Raw genomic sequence first — 7,629 nt, forward strand, 5'->3', positions numbered from 1 at the left:
AATTTCCTGGAAAAGAAGAAAAAAGCATGTATAGCCATTGTATTTACTGAATTTAAATTTGCTTTTCACTCCAATTCTCAGTGTCTAAACCCGAGGCCGACTTTGCCTCTGGCGTGCCTGTCTGGGGTTGCCTTGATCAGCATCTAGTCATGAAGAAAGTCACTCATCTCCCAATCAGAACTGCAGCTGTTTCAGAACAGTGACTGCTCTATACGCGAAGATGCGACTTTCCTCCCCCACTAATTGTTGCTATAAAGCACACTTCTGTCAAATACCCTCATTACTCCATTACTGTGTATACGTATGTACTGATCCAAGTGGGTATCTCTGTCTGAGGAAGCGGTCCGTGGCTCCGCAGCAGATGGAAGCTGTCATCACTCTTTTTCTCTCTGTCACTTCCTCCATCTCATCCCTTCTCATTCACACTCCATATCCCACACTCGCTGTTTCTGCATGCCGTCTTCCTCCCTTTCCCGTTTGTGTGCGCACTCGCACGTGCCTTTGCCTTTGTTACTTCATGCGAGCAGCATATGTGCAGTAAAGTGTTAACGGGCTTATTTTGCCTCCGAGATAAGAGTCACAGGTTGTCATATATAAGGCTGCGGGTGGCTTGGGCTCACATGGACCTAAACGCAGCATACTAAACATCTGTTGTGTAAGCCATTAACACCCCGCCAAGAGAGTGCGAATTAAAAGGAAGAGGGATTTGGGTATTGCTGTGTATCTGCTAAGCTGGACTGAGTCACTCTGAACAGCAGTTGTGGGTACAGTTAAGTGTGCAAGGGTGAAATTGATGCTGCAGAAGTTTAAAGCTGTTTTGACGTTGCTGGGGGTACACGGAGAGAACATACAGTCTCTCCCTGAGGAAGAGGCCATTTATGTCTCTTGTGTCTTCTCTCTCCTGTGCCCCCCCCCATACCTTTCTGCGGGTATTTCCGACTCATGTCTCTGATCTGTTACTGGCCTCAGCAACCTGGTGAGTATTTGTTGTTTGTTGCTTCTCAGTGCTCTTCTTTGCGCTCTTCACTCTTCCCTCACCCCAACCGGTTGAGGCAGATGGCCGCCCTCCCCGAGTCTGATTCTGCCTGAGGTTTCTTCCTGTTAAAAGGGAGTTGTTGTTTTTTTTACTCCCTACTGCTGCCAAGTCCTTGCTCAAAGGGAATTGTTTGGTTTCTCTCTATAATATTGTGAAGGCTTGTCCTTACTGTGCAAAGCGCCTTGAGACGACTTGAGCCAGATCTGTTGTGATTTGGTGCTATACAAATAAAACTGAATTGAACTGCCCAAGGCTTTAATCTAAAGTGAAATCTTAAGAGGTTTATACAAACGGCCACAAGCACAGATGTTTAAGAGAATACGAAAAGAGCTTGTAAGCACACAGATGGATTTGGTTTTCCAATGAACGATAATAATTATGTACAGTTTATTTATAATGTATTAGTTAACTCGCTCTGTCTTTAATAGAAGTTTCCTGTGACTGGAAGCAGAAGCGGAAAGCGCACAGAGGCTCACAAAGTGAAGTAGACCTATTGTGCTGTCTCCGTATTTTTATTCTTGGACTCCACTGGAATAATTTTACATGACTCATAGTTCAAACTAATCCTCATTTATCTTACGCCGGGTGCTCAGTTAATACCCTGTCTGAAACAAGTGTCTCAATTTAAAGCTACAGTCTCTGTAGGCTTTCTTCTGATTGGTTGCCCCTCACTTGTTTTTTCACAAACTGAATCTGGTGCTGCAGATTGTAAACTGTAAACTTACTAAAAGAAAAAAACAAATCCAAGTATGAAGCAGAGCTCACAAACATCAGTTTACAAAGATTAAAGCAAGACAACCGTCTTCGGTAAACGTTACACTTATTTCACTTATTTCACTTATTTCTCACAATGAGCTTTTCAAAAATGAGTTGTATGAAACTGTGTCTGTATACAGGATTTAAATATACTATTAAAGGATGCACATGCAGGGAAATGTGATGAAACTCCTTCTGCTATGAGGAAACATGAAATAGTGAGTAAAATGCTATTCGGCTCTGGCTAAAAGACTCTGTTCCACAAGTTAGTCAAATTAAAAGCTTAACTATATTGTAAGTGTGCACACTTTTCTTCCTTCCTTAAACAGGGAAATATTCATCATTCAGTCATCATTAGTCATTTTGGTTTGATTATCAGTACAAAGCAAACATTTCAGCGATATGTTAATTACAGCTCGTATCTCTGATGCTCCACCACTGCCCCTTAAATCAGGAAGTCAAATAACTTTAACTCTCCCTCACAAATCGAAACCCCTATCCAGAGTCCCAAAACCTGCTGAGTAATCTGTTTCAGAGCTTGACCACATGGAGCAAATCCCCTCTCATCAGCATGAGTTATTGTGAGTGACTGTCAGCCAGTAAACTTTACTAGTTTTTGTTGCTTACCGTCTTGACTTTTTTGTTTCCGTTCTCTTTTTTGAGCTACAGATGGGAAAGGTAGACAAGACATTTTTTTATTTAATTAGCTGCTCTTCAATGTTTGCATTTATTAGAGTTATTGTTGGAAGCACTAAGGAAAAAAGAAAGAGTTTCCAAGTTGCTTTAACATTACTGCATTATGTTATTTCAGTGTAAACATATAGAGATTTTTGGTCCTGTTTTTATATAACTTTGCTTGATCTGACCTGGTGTCACAGTCCCTGAAAATTCATCACAGCACTTGCTCTGAGTGATGCTGGAAAGATCCTCCTGACCCTTTCATGTAGTTACCACTGCAATACATCTTCAGTTGCATACACCAGCCACACTGGGTGTTCGAGCCTTTGATTACATGACATCCTCGGGCAAGGCAGGTCCGCCACGTGCTTATGTCGGTGACAGTGTCAAGTTCCTTAATTGCCTTCTGATGGGTCTGTCCTCTGATGTGGACTTCCTTCAGCAGTCTTCTAGTTAGCCTCTCCAGCTAACGTCCACTGGCCACACCTTCACCTTCCAGCCCCACACCTTCGCCACAGCTGCCAAGTGTGCATATAATAGTTCCCTTGATATTCCTCATGGAGGACCTCCTCCCATGGGGCTGTCGGCTCAACAGTGAGGACATGCTGCCTTGGGCCAAAGGATCAGATCCAGGCACAAGTTGATGATTGCGATTTTGATTGGGAATATGAGTCTTCAGTGGTGCTCTAACGCTGAGGCCAAGCACCAAGCAACCTGTCCATCTGTCCATTTTCTTCCACTTATCAGGCTCAAGGTTGCAAGGGGGCTAGAGCCCATTCCAGCTGCCATAGGGTGAGAAGTGGGTTACATCCTGGACATCCGGTCAGTCACAGGGCTTAAACAGAGCGCCCGTAAACCAACTACTCACTATCGCATTCATGCCTACAACCAATTTAGAATAATCAGTGAACCTAACCCATTCATGTGGGACTCTGGAAGGAAGCCAGAGTACTTGGAGGGAACCCAAGAATGGGGAAAACATGCAAACGCCACACAGAAAGGCCCCAGACCTCTTGGGTGTGAGGCAACAGTGCTAGCAACTGAACCACCATGCTAATGTTAGTGTGGCTGTATAGCTGTATAATACAGAGGTTTGGGGTTTTTTTTAAATCAAGAATAAAACCTTTTCACATTTCACGTGGGACTATGTTCGTGGACAGAGGTTATATCACTGAGTTACACAGAAGACTGAGAAGATAACACATTTTTATCAAGCAAAATTATAAGGTATCTGTCCCAACATTCCTAATGTTAAAAGAAGAGACTAGTCACCAACTTTTCATTTATGTATTTCTTTATTCATTGCATCTTCAAAGCCACATTTAACTAAGCATCAATCCCTTTCATCAATATCAAAGTGCTCATGTTTTAAATAGGGAATCACAGACAGATCCAATTACATTTCTAATCATTTACATTTGAAATGTTCATATTATATGTAACTCCTTTTAAAAATGTGATCTAATAATCTAACAGTTTGATATATAAATCAAGTTTTCACCTTTTTGTTGCAGCTGAAAATTATTCAAGAAAGAAAATCAAGTTAAAAACATCTGTATGAAACAACTATAAATGTATAATACCCCACAAATCCTGGCACAACACTCTAAATTATTCTTCCATTGTATGACAGAAAGTTATGAATTAAAGAGTGAAAAAAATTTCATCTCAGGTTCTCCTGTCAACGTCTTTGCTAGTGGGAATTTCAAACTGAAATCACAAGCACAGATAAAATATATTGCAAGTGCTGCAACATAGGCACTTTTTACTTTCCTCTTCATGCTACTAGTAGGCAAAGTAGTGCCAATCAGAATCAGCCGGCAGACGTCTCCCAGAATAGCCCAAAAGACTGTGAGGAAAAGAGTTACTATCAGGGGAGTCTCTGGATTTCTTCAAGCAACTTTTTACATCACAAAGGTTGTACTGGCTTCTTTTAATCGCAAAATGCTGTGTAAGCTATGATATTGGTGTAGATATACTTTTCCTATGTTACAACTTTAATTATGTCCAGTGTTCTGAATAAAAGGTGCACTCGGGAGTGAAAATTGTTCTTTAAATGTTGCCAAAATACATCAAGACAAAGAGATGACCTTTGAAGGTTTACATTTAATGTTTTATTTTATTATCATTATTATTATTATTTTGTAGATGGCAGTACACTGAGTGGCTGAGTTGCCCACCTTCAGTTCTCAGGGATGGAGGACATGCAGAGCTGAACCCACATTAATGTGTTGTCTCCTTACTCTGATAAGCTGTACACACATCCACAAGCTACTCTTTAGCATGTCAACCATACATCTAACAATCACAGCATCTCGTGGGTCAAATATGTGCAGGCTCGACTGAGACTAAAGCTGATGTTACTATGGCAACATCATTTGGATGAACATTTTAGTGGCAGCTGGGATTAACAGTCTAACTTACCAGAGATCATATTTTTGTGCTGACAAATAAGAAACAATGCCAAATAAAAAGAACATTTTTTAAATGCTGCTTGTTATTCTTTAACATTAGTCTGTAAATCTATAAATAGACCGGTTGTTAAAGGGCAGCAATATAGTCCTGCTTCTCCTCAGCTCTTAGGCATTAACTCTGAGCCACATGCGGAGTGGCCAAGGAATCCGATTTGGCACTCTGCTATGATTGGATTGGTGGAAACTGTCCATTCCACTTTTTTTTAGTATTCAGTCTGAGACATAAAACATGCAATACTTTAATTAGAATATTTCAATTGAAAGCAGGGGTTGAGTTTTCCTATAAATAACAGAAGGTATTGCCTGGATTATGTAGTGCACACTCACTGGACTGTAAGAGAAGCTAAGTGAAGCTCGCTTACAGTCTACTCAGAAAGACTACTTTATGTTAGATATTTATTGATATATATTGCTCCTTGACTCCAGGCCATCCATAGTTCTCATCCACTTCCTCTTAGAGCACAATTCAACTAAAGGAGACACAACTGATCAATGTACTCTTTGTGTATGGAACATTTGGCATGCTAATGACTAATGAATGAAAAAAACACGTGTTGGGAAGGACAATGAATCAAGCCGTTGTCTTTAATAACTCAAAAAACATTTCGGTTTTTCATTGTGAATTGAATTATCCACACCACATTAAATTAAGTCACAGCACAGAAAACAGAGTGAGGAGGTGTGCTGCATTTCAGTCTTGTCCAGAGGAAAGCAGTGTGAAATTGCCAACACAAAATGCAAAGAAAAGTCATTATCGTCCAAGAAGAGGTGCAAGAAAGCATCTCCTACTTTGAAATTGAGTCATTGATGCCAGAGTAAACAACTGCTAACTGACCAGTCACTTTCTTTTTTGGCACTTTTTAAACTCCCCGATATGAGCTTGATTGATTTTCACATCAAGACACCCAACATGTGACTTCACATTTCAGTTCATCTCCTTGAATTCGTCTTCTATGTCTTCTGACTCTGCCTACATGAAGGGCATGCGTGGGCTGTTAGTGGGGATCAAGCAACATATGTGGGAGGGTTTAATAATACCTTGCAATGTATGTGTTATCCATTACCACATCACAAACTTGTGGCCTCTAAAGGAAGAGCGTTCCTTTGGTGTTTGCTGGATTAGAATTCTGTGCACCCCTTTATGCATTATAAGAACAACATCAGAATAAAATATTTGCATTCAAGGAGTAGTTGATCAAACAATGTACAAGGCAGCTTTGCAACAGCAAACCTATATTTCAGGATTTATGTTGATTATAGTGGCTCTGACGCTGTGCAGTATGACTGTGAACAGCTGGATATACATCTTTGGCTTTCAAGAGTGAAAGAGAAGCAGTGTTGAGATAGAGTGTCAGCATTTCATCTGCCAAACTTCCTTTGCTTCGTTAAATAATGAACGACTGGCTACAGCTGTGTTATTTAGGAGTTATTTCATGTCAGTGGATAATGTTTGCACTAAAAACAAACTCAGCTGGCTGAGCAGGTCAAGTTATGTAAAAGGCCTTTTACTCACTGGTCTTACATGAGTAACAAAGGGGAGTGAAAGGGACTAAGGGTAGGATGATCAGCAAGCAGCAGCTTCGATATGATGAACACAAATAGCTTAGCCATTGCATAGTTATTTGCTCACTGAGTTTATGCTTATGGGAGATTCGTTTTCCATCCGTGTTTGTCTGCTAGCGCCCCGTGCACACAAATTTTCCCTGGATGTTGTTTTGAACTCATCAACACATGGCCATTCGAAGAGTTATTACCTCCACCAAGGAGGTTACTTTTTTAGTAGTGCCGTCACTCCGTCTGTAAACACGACAGCTCGAAAAGTTTTGAATGAATTCTGATAAAACTTTGTGTGAGTGTAGAGTGGGGTCGTGTTAGCAATCCATTCAAATTTGTTTTACATCCACCAAGATCATTAATGTCAGCTTAACGATTTATTGGTCAAAAAGCCTTATAATGCAAAAACTATGATTCTTACACATGCGGTGTGTAGTGGACACGTAGAAAGCACCATATAAAGATTTAAAATATGTCACACCTCTCATACCAGGTCAATAGAAGGTCTAAGTGATAATAAACTATTTCTCTTACTGCTATAACGTTATACTGATGAGAATAGATAATAGAATATATATTCCTGTATGCTCCTGGCATATAAGGAAGGTATATGGGAATTCTAAATATGACCTCTAACCTTTTCTTGAAGGTCAAATAAGGTCAAACGCTCAAATATCTTTGGCAGTGTTGGGAAAGTTACTTTTAAAATGTATTCCACTACATAATACAGAATACATGCCCCAAAATGTATTTTGTAACATATTCCGTTACGTTACTCAATGAGAGTAACGTATTCAGAATACTTTGGATTACTTAATATATTATCATGCTTTTTACAACTGCATGAATGTACTATTGCTGTGTGATTTATTACTATTACTGAAGGTTACTCGCCATACCAATACCAACTAGATTTTTAAATCTTAATATAAAATAAGTAACAGTAGGGTGGACATTAGGTAAGGCTGCACTTCTTGCAGCGATCTCGTATGGAAAACTATTCTGCGCGCATATAAAACAGGTCCGCGGCTCCGAACCGTAGTACAGGGACCTCTGGCTAATGCGTCGGGTTCCGTGTTGGGCTCGTAGCTGAAAACTAGCTTTACTTTGTTGTCTGGATCAACTTTGCTA

The sequence above is a fragment of the Copadichromis virginalis genome, linkage group LG20 (genome assembly GCF_057382275.1).
Source record: "Copadichromis virginalis isolate Kocher_CV1m ecotype Utaka linkage group LG20, C_Virginalis_male_GT1.1, whole genome shotgun sequence".
Taxonomy (NCBI): domain Eukaryota; kingdom Metazoa; phylum Chordata; class Actinopteri; order Cichliformes; family Cichlidae; genus Copadichromis; species Copadichromis virginalis.